Source organism: Ambystoma mexicanum, chromosome 3q, assembly GCF_040938575.1.
Source record: "Ambystoma mexicanum isolate Mex_15411 chromosome 3q, UKY_AmexF1_1, whole genome shotgun sequence".
Classification (NCBI taxonomy): domain Eukaryota; kingdom Metazoa; phylum Chordata; class Amphibia; order Caudata; family Ambystomatidae; genus Ambystoma; species Ambystoma mexicanum.
Genome location: NC_090926.1, coordinates 610,364,246 through 610,377,816, shown reverse-complemented (window position 1 = coordinate 610,377,816; position 13,571 = coordinate 610,364,246). Strand labels below are relative to the sequence as shown.

The 13,571-nt window shown below is 51.5% G+C and overlaps 1 protein-coding gene across 1 annotated transcript in view; it reads left to right on the top strand.

The window, feature by feature from the left end:
- SCO1 (synthesis of cytochrome C oxidase 1) overlaps positions 1–13,571 on the top strand; it is a 183,725-nt gene that overhangs the window by 24,023 nt on the left and 146,131 nt on the right. The window lies entirely within an intron of this gene.

Sequence of the window (13,571 nt, the reverse complement as noted above, 5' to 3'; positions counted from 1 at the left end):
GTTCAGTCATTGTTCATAGAGCCATCCCCAGGAGGTTGCAGGGGAACATGTGCCTCAATTAATTTTACCGCTTCGGATGGCACAGTGAAGAAATATAACTTGTTATTGAACGTGAACTTCAAGCGTGCCGGGAAAAGTATGGCATAGGGAACGTTTCTTTCTCTAAGGAGTTTCTTCACTCCAAGGAACTGGCGGCGCTCCTGCTGGACTCCGGTTGAAAAGTCGGGGAAAATTCTGATCACCTGCGAGTCCATACGTAGCTCGCCCTTTTCCCGAGCGAGGCGGAGAATTAGGTCGTGGTCCTTGAAGCTCAGAACATTCGCAATGATGGGCCTCGGGAAGTCGCCAGGCTTGGGCCGCGGTGAGAGCGCCCTGTGTGCCCTTTCAATGGTAAAGAAGGGCGACATGTCTGGATTGCCCAGTAGTTCCTTCAGAAGATTTTCGACTGCCAGTTCAAGTCTGCCCTTCAGCGCAGTCTCCGGGACACCAATGATACGTATATTATTTCTGCGCGACCTGGATTCGAGGTCATCAAATTTGGCCCTGACCGCCTTCATGTCCGCAACCAGGGTGGACACAGTGCTCTGAAGCGTTGCTATGTTGTCTTCGTTGGTTCCAATCCTGTTGTCAGAATGTACCAAAGTATTAACTGAAAAGGATACAATACTCAAAAGGATACAGGAGGTAGGGTCTTCCGGATCCCTGTTCACACGATTTGATAGTCGTGAAGTCAATAAAAGACCTTCCAAATGATACAACCCTCTGGCTGATAAAACAGGCAGAGCGATGGATCACTGGAAAGGGCGTGGGTAAGGTATAGTAATCCAGCCTAGGACAAATTAAAGTATCATGAATAACTGCTCCAACCTGAGTATGATGAATTAGATAATGACAGGAATGATCACACTGACCTTTATATTTGGGTAGAATAATCCAGAAGTCTCTTGATGGATTTGAATGAAGAACAAACGACAGGGAAGGGAAAATTAGTAAGGGAGACTTATCCCGAACGGAACGAGGTTCACGCTAGATACGGGTTGAATTCACCACAGGATAGCGTCCAAAGTTCAGTTCAAAGTCACTTCCAATAATCCTTGAAAGGCTTCCTTCCCACTATAGGGATCAATCCTTCTGTTAATTCCACAGATGCAGGAGTTAGAAGTACACGCGGTTATAAACAGCCGCGAAGAAAATAACGTTTGAAGACAACGTGCGCGTGTGGATTTTACACGCGGGCAGGATTCGCGCAGCCTGGGCCAGCCGCGTGTGAAGACAACGTGCGCGTGTGGATTTACACGCGGGCAGGATTTACGCAGCCTTGGCCAGCCACACTTGAAGACAAAGAGCGCGTGTGGATTTTACACGCGGGCAGGATTCACGCAGCCTTGGCCAGCCGCACTTGAAGACAAAGAGCGCGTGTGGATTTACACGCGGGCAGGATTCACGCAGCCTTGGCCAGCCGCACTTGAAGACAAAGAGCGCGTGTGGATTTTACACGCGGGAAGGATTCACGCAGCCTTGGCCAGCCGCACTTGAAGACAAAGAGCGCGTGTGGATTTTACACGCGGGCAGGATTCATGCAGCCTTGGCCAGCCGCACTTGAAGACAAAGAGCGCGTGTGGATTTTACACGCGGGCAGGATTCACGCAGCCTTGGCCAGCCACACTTGAAGACAAATAGCGCGTGTGGATTTTACACGCGGGCAGGATTTACGCAGAATTAGGCAGGCGCGCTTGAAGACAGAGAGCGCGTGTGGAATAACACGCGGGCGGTGTTCCCGCAGTCCGGAACAGCCGCGTTTAGAGACAGCGTGAGCGTGTGGAATTACACGCGGGCAGGATTCCCGCAGTCCGGACCAGCCACGCTTGAAGACAGAGAACGCGTGTGAATTATCACGCGAAGGGATAGCTCCAGGAATCAGCGTGTGGCGGAACACACGCTATCGAAGGCCCAAAAGTAGCTGTAGAAATATGCCAGGATGCAGATCAGAGGTTCAGCTACACAACGCCAATAGAGACGATCAGAAGCAGCGAGTGAAGTTTCTACGCTGCTTAAATACGTAATACCGTAGTTCACGTGACGAAGCAAAAGTCACGTGAAGTTAGCGACGTGAAAAGTGCAAACGTCGTTTTCCCGGTAACGTATCGAATAGCCTCCATTTGGAGTAGAACGGTCTAGCTGTTCTACGAGCGTAGCGTCCAGCATGCATGACACCTGTTCTCCGCCTCAATGATTCTCGTCCCCTGCTGGTCCAATTTGGCTCTGAGCGATGCTACGTTGGCATTGATGTCATCGAGCTTTTCATGAAAGGCAGCGAAGTTTCTAGCCATGGATTCCATGATTGAGGTGAGGTCTGTGGTGGGTGCCTCAGCAGGGAGCATAGCGATCACCTGGTCGTCTGACGTGTGGGCCGAGTCGGACCTTGGGGTGGGTTTGGCGAATTTGTCCATGGCCCCGGCTTTATTAGTGTTCCTAGATCTGTTGGACATCGTAGCGGATGATATTAGGACGTTGAGTGCTCAAAATGGGGACCAGGGCAAGCCCCGCGGGGTCCGCAACTTCAGGAAGGTGCGGAGCAGCCGCAATAACCGCGCGATCCTGTCACCTTGATGGAAGGCCAGTATCTGAGCCAGCATCCGAGTAGGCGCAGTAAGAGGGGCAGGTAGCGAGTACGTGGGCACTGGTGTGCAGGGAAGTAGAGGCAATGTCCAGTGAAATTGCAGGGCCCAACCAAGGCCAAACCAGAACAGTTATGGCTAGTCGGCAGGCAGTGCAGCGCAGGGAGAGGCCAAGCGTGGATCAAGGCCCTCTTGAGGAGGGGCACACGTAGTCCTGTGCCAACGGGGGCCCGCCGGGGTGCAGGGCAACAGTGGAGTTGGCTCTCCACGGGGCCGGCCCCGGGGTGACCAGCATGGAGAACTGCTCCAGCCGGGGGTGGCAGATGGCGGTTGTGCGAGGGGATAATGTCGTATGCGGCACGCAGCAACCGAAGCAGCCCCTCACCTGCAGCCCGGTCAGTGAAGAAGTGAATCTGCAGTTCTCCGGCAGGCCCACAGTCGAGCAAGGCAGGTCCAAGTATGGTGCTGAGGGCCACCCTGGGCGCACCCGCCGGAGGGTCCGTGTGCGGCGCAGCAAGGCGGTCTCGGGTATGATACAGGCAGGCCAGAACGGAGCAGTGAAGGGCCCAGCCCAGGCCACAAGTGCCAGGCCAGCGGGAACGCCGCCCGACCCACGGCGTCTTCAGTGCGGGTCACGAGCGGTGCGAAGCAGGCGTCCCACAGGGCCCAAACCCGCGAGCCCAAGGGCCCAGCCGGCGGATCTGGTGGGCGGGTGGCTGGTTTCGGCAGCAGCGAGACAGCCGGGCCAGGGAGAATGTCACGGCGGGCGGTGGCGCGCCACCGCAGCCCCGATGGCGCCGCACACGCCGAACTCCTGCTCCAGGGGTCCAATTCGTGCCCAAATTGCAGTGGCACGCAGCCCCAGTTGTAGAGGGTACAGGGAATCAGGAATCCAGGCGCAAGGAGGCAGCAGACCGATATGCAGCGGCAACACACGGAGCTAACAAGCTAGGCAGCCATCTTGACGGCTGCTCAACAGCGCCCCGGAGTGAACCAATCTTACTGGAAATCGGCAGCTGTGTGTTGTCTCGAACTGTGAGCTGAAAAGTGTAGCTGTTCGAATGCAATATATAATGATTCAACAGGCATGACCACTTTCACCGTAGAATTTTTGTCTCCGTAGCAGATCAGTGGGTGATTGGGGACAACCGCGTTTAAGCCATAGGTCTTGTTCCACTGTTGGCGCTCTGTGTTATCACTTGCGCTATGGGTAGGGCATCAAGTGTCTGCTTTGGGTGTTTCTCCTTTGCTTGTTATGATGCATTCGGTGCTCATGGTACTGGGAGAGGCGCTGTTTCTTTTGCGTCTGCGTTTCCCAAAGATATTTCGTCTGTGTTGTGTGTGTGCTTGGCATTTTGCTATTGCCACTACAGAGGGTTCTGCAATGGTCTCAATTTATTTAGTAATTTTGCATGTTGGACATGGGGACCCATCAGTTCTCCTAAATCATTCTCCTTCTCCATCTTGATAGTCCAGCGTGTACCGTTGTGGTTACATACGCTGAATCAGAATACATTGTCACGGAGCATCCTTTCGCTGCATGAAGTGCTTCAATCGGGGCTATGAGTTCTGCTGCTTGCGCAGAGTAGTGCATGGGCAGGCATTTTTGAATCAGTATTTCATATTCTCCTTCCATTCGCACTACTGGGCCCCTGCATGTTTGTTTTTTGCCTGTTTCTTGCTGAATGGATGCTGACCCATCGACTAAGAACACCCCCTCCTCTAGGGCGTATTCTCTGGTCTTTCGAATATCACCCCCCCTCTCCCTCCTATGTTGCACAGTCATGCTCTTGCATCTCTTGAAAGGTGCATGGTTCTGTAAGGAACGTGGAAGGGTTTACCGTCTTAGACCTTACCACATGGATATTCGGGTTGGACAGAATAATTTCGTATGCTGATTCTATTTGTGTAGTGAGGGTGGATTTTGGTTGTTCCAATATTGCAAACAGTGCGTGTTCGACATAGAAAGTGATGGAGCACCCCGTGACAATAGTTGAGCTTTTCTCAATGGTGAAGGCGTCCACTGCAAGTGCCTGTTCGCACGCGATTGACCTTTTATCACTGAATCGAGTGTGCTACTATAATAGGCAAGTGGCTTGTGCCCCATTGAACTTTTCTGTGTCAATACAGCTGTCATGAGGGTGTGTGAAAAGAGATAGGGGGCTGAGGTCATTGAATGCTGTTATCATTTCTGTTCATGTAAGACATGTCTTTTCTTTCTGGGCTTCCTTCAAGTCTTGCAAACAAGGCCTTGTGTAGGCTGCATAATCCAGGATCCAGGCCCTAGAAACTTTTGCATTTTTTTTTACTGTATTGGTTTGGCAGTGGCTCGTACTGTAGCCGCACGGTCAGGAATTGATTCTTTTTGCCATCTTTCGAAATACATTGGCCTAAGTACAGGACCTCTGCCAAACCGCACTGTCATTTTATCTTGTCTACCTTGTACCCCTTTTGGGTTAGGAGCTGAAGGAGGGCAATAGAATCTCTTTGGCAACTTTCTTCGCTTTTACTGCAGACCAATAAGTCATCTACATACTGTAACGCTCACCTGATTCCCGCAGAGGCGCCGGTCTTGACTGGGTGAATGCCGTATCTTCAAAGGTGATGTGTAACACACGGTTGGCTCTTTGGGCTGGACCTCTGTGCACTGTATGTCTGACTCGAAGAGTAAGATGTCTGCAGATAGAAAATATGGGATTAATGAACTGGGGTTATTGGGTGCCTCTCTCCTCTTCCCTTTCTCTTCTCCTGTAGAACCCCAAAGGTTAACGCCCTCACCTTAGGTAAGTGAACGCCGAGCTCTCCATCTGCCTCGGGGCAGGGTGCCGTAACCAGTTTCTTCACTGGATAAGGGTGCAGGCCTCTTGACCTCAGAGGACTGCTGTCCGTCGTTAACTGCACGAACGGTAAGTTCTGGGCACTTCAAATGTCTTAAAAGTCTTTTGTAATGATATCTCTTGTTTTGCAGGGTTCCGGCGATGGCGGGCTGATGAGAGTTGAGGATCAAACCCGCGTGAGGAATAGAAGCGCCTGGAAGCACGTAAGTAAGCGCTTGTAGCCTGCTTCACGATGCGCACTAACTGTCCCTTTTATCTTGCAGGTACAAGTTCGGAGCTTTAGAGAAGCTGAAGGGTGCTGGAATACCAACTGGATTCGGCGTGGGAAGGAGTAATGGCACGTGAGTAATAAAGTTGCCCAATGTCTTTAAACGCACCTTCTTTTGTCTTTCAGATGCGGGATGCAGCGCCGAAGGCCTCCGGAGCGTGCGAAGAGCTGGTAAGCTTTTGTCTTTCAGATGCCGGAATGCAGCGCGAGGCGTTGGTGACAGCCGATGGACCAGGTAAGAGATGCGCTGCCACTGAAGACCGTAGTGCTAACCTGTTCTTTCTTTGTCTTTACAGGTGCTGCTGAAGACTGGATTCCAGGATGGTAAGCCTTTGTTCCCTTAGGCCCAGGATCAGAAGCAGAAGACACGATGAGCGTTCTGCTGCAGAGAATGCAGAATAACACAAAGCAAGATTCATCCATCGGGTGTGGTTTAAATAGCCTCCTGTAGTGCTTAGGTGTCTCCTTCCACAGCCACGCCTAGGTAAGAAAAGAGTTCCTGCTTTCCAGAAGAGTTCCAGTGTTCTGAACCTAGGGAGTGGCTCCTGCCCCACCCAACAGGAAAAGTAGTCCCAAACAGAAGAGGATCAGGGGTTCAACTGGCAGGTAAGTAAGCAGCATGGTCTGCTGCAGGTAAGTCCACCCAAGCATTATGAGCCCGGCGCTTCCAGCGCTGGGACTGGGCATCTTTATGAGCCTGGTGCCACTGGCGCCAGGACAGGGTCCAAAAGGTCCCAATTGGGACTGGCTGGCACTCGGAACCGGGGTTATGGGTCTGCTTCCAAGGGAGTCGGGCAAGTCCTGATCTTTTGGAAGCAGAGATCATGACACATACTGAATGACGGTTCACAGAACCTGAATATTGCCAATATCTTCGTGCAATATTCTATTCAATATGCTGGGGCTTTTGCAGTACCCTTGGTGGAGGCGACAGTGTTGATATCGTCTTCCCCCCTAGAGTAAATGCTGTGAGATACTGTGACTCAGGGTTGAGGGGCACTGAGCAAAAAGCGTTTTTCAAATCCACTATGGTGAAGTGCGTTGTTAGTTCTGGCATGCTACACAAGATGGAGGCAGGATTAGGAGCTAGAGGAAAGTCCTTCTGGACAATATCATTAAGGGGGCGAAGGTCCTGGATCATACGCCAACTCCCACCCCCCGTCGCTTTCTTAATGGGGTACACAGCCATGATGCATGGGGAAGTAGAGCAGACAATTATTCCTTGCTCTAGGAGCGCTCGTAATGTCTCTTGGATCCCTTCCTCAGACTCTCTAGACAGGGTATTGCTTCACTCTGGGCAGTAAAGCTCCTGGTTTGTGTTATCTTTACAGGGGTCACTTAGCTTAGCAATTCCACATCATGGGGGTTTGTGGTCCATACATCGGGCGGGACCTGTTGCATGTCTGTCTCATAAAAGGGTGGTGGTCCGCTGACGACAGTCATGAGGGGACTTGGCACCTTGCTGTACTGTACCATAATATCACACAGGATACTGATTTCTAGCACAACTCCCCGTCATTGTCAGCGAACAACTATTCATCAGTTAACTCACGTAATGGTATATTGGGGTCAATGCACAGCACTGTGCGCCACTCGAATCCATGAATGTCAGTACCAATTACAATTCTTTTAGTAGACACTTCCACCTCTTCCAGATTTAGGGACAGGATGGTACCAGTAACCATTTCAGTGGTGTCTATGGGACAGAAGACAAAATCTGAGGGCACTCTCCATTCCTTCCTGGTAAGTTCAGGTACTGCTCTTGCTAGCACTCTAATCCCATACACGAACATGTCAGGATTCACTGGTATCCCTATCACTTGTATTTCATTTGCTGCAGCATGGATTATCAACATTGTCCCATCCTCCCATCGACACCAGCCTACAGCCCCCCCCCTGCCATATCCCTTCCCCTAAAAACTGCACGTCTCGCCCTATCAAGAACAGTGGCCTCATCTCCATCACCCTCCGAACCCCCCCACCACCCTCTCTCACACCGACTGCCCAGAAAACCCTGAAAAGTAGAGAGCCTGGTCCCCTTCAATGACTATCTACTCCTCACCTCTCCTACCTCGACCCAACCCCACAATCTCTTACCCCCACCACCACCACATTTCCCCCCCACCCTGATTCCAACCCCTCTCCCTCGACTTCTCCCCCCGCACACCTGACATCCCCAGCCCCTTGAGATTCACACAAGAATCTCTGGTCCCATATCTCCCCCTGTCCTTTGACAAACTGCCCACCTGCACCCGCCTTCCCAACTCTACCTTCCACCCTCTCACATCCTCCTCCGCCGTCCTACTCTTCCCATCCTCGGTCAACCTGACCCCCACCATTCATCAACCAGAACCTGCTGACAGCCCACCTTCCTCTTCCCGCCCCACCGACCTCGAATGCCCTGCCCTCCCCCGCCACTCCTGTTACACCCACACCCCTACAACCTCCAGGACAACTCCTCACTCCGAAGTCAGATGCATCCTTTTTAATGCTCCCCCCTGTAGCGAAAAACAGACACAGCATCTTTGACCTCCTTTCCTCTGCCAAGCCTGACCTAGACTTTATCACGGAAACCTGGTTCTCCGATGACTTTGACCCCCCCCCCCCGACTACTCCCTTATCCTGCTCAAGAGACCCTCTAGAGGAGGCGGTGTTGCAATCTGTTTCGAATCTCAATTCTCCGTCTCAATCGTCGACTCCCAGACATGCACCCCATCATGCGAATACCTTCTTGTTAAACTTTCACTGCCTCTGACGTTCTCCCGCAGCTTCCTAATCTCAGACATTTCACAACCAACCTCTGCGACTCTATAGCCACCATCCAAGTAAACCACCCCTCTCTGACTCTACTAGGAGATTCAATATCTGGTTAGACCGCCCCAGGACCCATCCACTGGTCGACAGCATTGATGCGCTTAACCTTTCCCTTCACATGAATGGCCCAACTCATTCTAAAGGATACACCCTAGATGCTGATACATCTAGCACCCCCTTACCGCTCATCTGGTCAGATCACTTTCTCCATCCTCTCCCCTGCCTCCGCCACCACCCCTGAACCAGCCGCCTCCCTTCGCCGCAAATGCTGGAACAAACTAAAGATCCCCCTGACCTAGCAGAAGCCCTGCTTCACAGACCCCCCGGATGGATCTCTTACCTTCGACTCATGGCTCAATGATTCAGTAATTCGCTCACCCCCCTCTTGCCGCTCCTGTTCACGCCTTGGACCTTTTCCCAAATGGTTTACTCCTGAACTGAGGAATGCCAAACAACTAAATAAAAATCACTGGAATGCAAATGGAGGAAAGGAAAAACCAATCCCAGTGGACCAACTTTCTCCTTGCACCATCGCTACTATAAAGCAGAAATTGGAAAAGCCATTGACAATCGAATTCTCAACTGTGGAAACCGCAGCTAGGAACTCCACAGAATCCTATCCACCTTCGTCAAACCCACCTGTACCTCTGGCCAATCTACCCCATCACAATCACTCTGCGACTCTCTTTCGCTCCACTTCTACACCACTGCACTTGACAGAACAACTTCCTTAACAAAAAACTAGCCAGCCTCTCCCCGCCCCATAATCCGACCACCCCCCCACCCGCTGTCACAACACCGACCTTACCCACCTTTTGACTCCTTCAAACCAATCTCCAGAGACTAATTTCTCGACCTTCCTCTCTGCTCGAAAACCCCCCCCCCCTCTTTGCCCCCCTGCCCCTCCTTAGTCCTCAAAGAAATATTCTCATCCACCTGTGCGGGAGAGTATGCAAGAACCATCCTAAATGACTCCCTCAGATCTGGAATCTTCCCCGATGCCTTCAAAATTGCACATGTCCAGCCTCTTCTTAAAAAAAAAATCCCTTGACCCCCAAAAATTACTCCGCCCTCAAACCCCCCATCTCAAACACCAGATTTCTTGCAAAACTCATCGACCAAACTGCATACTCCCAACTTAACGCCTTTGTTGACTCCAACAACCTCCCGCACCAATCGGGCGTCAGACTGCGACACGGAACCAAAACCACTCTGGCCTCAATCTGGGCCGATCTTAAGATCAACGCTGAATCTGCAGGCTGCGTTGCACTAATTCTCCTAGACCTCTCTGCCGCTTTCGACACAATTAACCACTCAAGCCTTCTTGACCGCCTCCACTCCCTGGGAATCTGTGGAACAGCTCTCAAATGGATCGCCTCCTTCCTCAACAACCAGAAACAAATAACCCTCCTCTCTGCTTTTCCCTCGACCGCTCGCCCAGTTAATACTGGAGTACCGCAAGGCACATTTCCTATTCAACCTCTATATGTCCACCCTCCCTAGAATCATCCGCCCGCACAATACCCCTGTGCTACAACTACACTGATGATACACAAGTCATCCTCAGACTCCAGCTCTCAGCCCGACCTCGCAGCCTGCCTCCCTGATATCGACCGTTGGATGACTACAAACAACCTCCTCTTAAACCCCACTAAAACTGAAATCCTGGTGTGCGGCAACACTGAACCTCTCCCCCGTCAACTGCCGTGGCCCCCATCCATGGGCCAACCGGCCATCCCCTCCGCCACAGTAAAAAACCTTGGATGCACTATGGACTCTGACCTAACTCTCATCAAATCAACAACGTATCTAAGTCCTGTCATTACCATTTCAAAATTCTTAGGCGCATTTTTCCCTACCTCTCCTTCCCGAACAGACTTGCCGCTGTCCTGTCCATTGTAATCTTGACACTGGACTATGCTAACTCCTTTTACCTTGGAGTCCCAGCATACTAGCGCTGGGTCCAAGAGGCCACACCTCTCCAGCTCTCACAACCCTCCACTGGCTACCAGTTGGATGAAGGGACACTTTCAAGACTCTGTGAATCGCTCACAATGCAGTGCACAAGACCGGCCCTCTATACCTGCAAGACAAGCTAAAACCTTACCTCCCACCCCGCACCCTGAGATAAAGCTCTGCCCTCCTTTTATTGATCCCAACCACCAACTCCGTCAGGATCGGAGGATCCTCCTTCTCAGCCCTGGCCCCTACTTTGTGGAACTTGCTTCCACCTAACATCCGACACACCCAAGACTATTTTGTCATTCCGCAAATGACTAAAAACATGGCTCTTCCCATAACACAAATGACCACCCTAAAGATATGTCTGAAAGCCCCCTCCCCACCCCTATCAATCTAAATGACAAAACACAAAATGAGACTTGTCTACCTGGTGTTCAAAGACCTCCAGTCCTACCCACAGGATGGAGTGGGGTGGACGAAATGGTTGGAGCGGATGCAATATACAGAACAGGTGGAATAGATGGGGTTGATGGATTGGATTGGACAGAGTGGATGACTTGGATTGGACAGAGTGGATGACTTGGATTGGACAGAGTGGATGACTTGGATTGGACAGAGTGGATGACTTGGATTGGATATGGATGGGGTGGATGACTTGGATTGGATATGGATAGGGTGGATGACTTGGACTGGATGTGGATAGGGTGGATGACTTGGACTGGATAGGGTGGATGGAGTGGACGAATTGGATGGAATGGATAGATTGGGTACAGTGGATGGAATTTGTGGAGTGGATGATATAGATTGGATGGAATGGATAAAGTCAATGAAGTGGAATGAATGGATAGAGCCGACATGTTGTATCACTGTGCACCCTGTTCCCCCATGCTGTTGCCATTTATCTTTATCCCCCATACATATCTGTATCCCCCTATATACCCGTATTGCCCTTTGTCTCCAAGTGTCTGTCGCTATGTTCCCACCTTCCTGTTCTCGTGCCTGGTCTCGGGCGCTCTAAAGATAACCACCATATCACATCACTAATCTTACTCTCTACTATACATAATCACTCAACTAGAACACAGCTATACCCCTGAGTAATTTGGCCTAGCTGTCCACATACGAATGCAACCTCATCAACACCTCATCACCCTAATAAAACACAGATAGCCGAGCACATTCCGGCATAGTTGCTCACATATGCGTCCTTCAGGCCTAACGCAGCCAGAACCCAGTCTGGATGTCCACCCACCAGACTGCACACATCCAACTGACATCTCCAGCACCACACCTAAACACTAGGACGCAGCTACCAACCGGAAATTACACCAGCTGCACACTTACCTGGTGCACTCCTGCACCCTACGACACTATCTCTCTACTGACCAGAACTATGGTTCCTGAGGGCATTCAACCTACCAGTGCTTTGAGGTCATACCAATGATAAAGCGCTATATAAATGCTAAATTACATAATATAACATTGCTCTAAGAGGGCACATGCCGGGGGTGGAGCAGACCATCACTTTCTGTGAATGATATGGTCATGTTCAGCTTGCTGAGCAAGTCTCTTCCCAGTAAAATGACGTGGAAACTTTTGTGATAAAGTAAGGATGCTCGCACTACTTTCCCCCTACCTTAACATCCAAATCTTCTGTGTAAGGAACCGTGACCACAGCCCCAGAGAATCCTTGCGTATCGAGAATGTGGCCAGATAATGGAAAATCACCTTTTGCATACACATGACGTTTCCGCCCCGCCCCCGATTCCACCATACAGATGAACTGTTTGTTTCCTATTCCCGCCCCCGCTAGTGGTTCCTCTTAAGGTCATATAGTACTGGACATGCAAGTGCTCGCTGTGGGCTGTCCTAGTCGGGATAGGTGTCCGTCCCTGGGTAAGAAAGTGTCTCCTCCCAGCATACAGGCCCCTCGGTATGGCACTGTTCGGTGCAGTGGCGAAGGGTTACTGTTACTCATCGCCTGTTGGTTGGGCCGATTCTGGGGTGCCTGCATCATATGGGGGGGGTTGGCAGTAAGTACTCGACCGGGCATTTGGGCCGGTAATTTGGGGTAGGTCAATGGTATCTCATATGCTCCCTGAGCTGGCCCGTGCAGGCTTCCACAGTGGGAGTTCCCGTAGTGTTGGTTATAATAGGGTTGGTTTTTCGGCATTAGTGGACCAACACTGCCTTTAGCTTCCCCCTCTAGGGGCTTGTATCCTCCTCCCCTCTGTCCTGGGGTCCCACCTCATTCCTCTCACCGGTCTTCCTTGCCAGTGTGGTCCCATGTACTGTTGATCTCCTCCCCACTGTTCTTGCCCGTTGTCTGCCCGTGCTTCAGCCATCCTTGCCCGTGTTGCGACGGAGACACCCCACTTCCTCTTATCCATTTGTGCCTACGGGACGTAGTGGGGGGCCCAGCTCCCTTGTGGATGAGGGGCATCTGTAGTTCCGTTTACATCTTCCCACCTTTTACTCCTTTTCCTTTCTTTATTGCGAGGGCCATCCTCCCAAGCCTGTTTCTCAACCTCCCTTCGCATGTATCCTCCACTCTAGGGGTTGTCCACTGTACCTGTTGTACTCCTCTTACCGCGCCCTCCTAATGCAATACTCTTTGTCCCCTACCGACTCCCCCTCCTCCGCCACCCCCCAAATTCTCATATCCCACAGCTATCAGTTTCTCATTCCCACTCTACCCTCACGGCCCTATTGGCGCGCTGTCAATCCTGAAGAGAAAATCTCCTTATTTCCATTCATCTTCCGGTGAGGGCGGGGTGGCATTCGGGGGTTGGGGCACACTTTCTGGTGCTCTCGCCGCCTCACATGCTGCTCGGAATCGAGCTAATTCCGGATGGGTGGAAGTTAATGCTACCTCAATATCCATGGCACTCACCCCTGTGTGGATGGACGTGGTGGTCACTGGGTCGTATGGCGGAGCTGTACTGTTTCTTGACCATTTCCCCCCTGACACACAAGATGGATTTGAGTACCCCTCTGCTGGTCGTGTGGGCAGTGGCTAGATTTTCTTCGGTTCCCCCTCCCTATCTGCTGGTCGTGTGGGAAGCGGCTAGA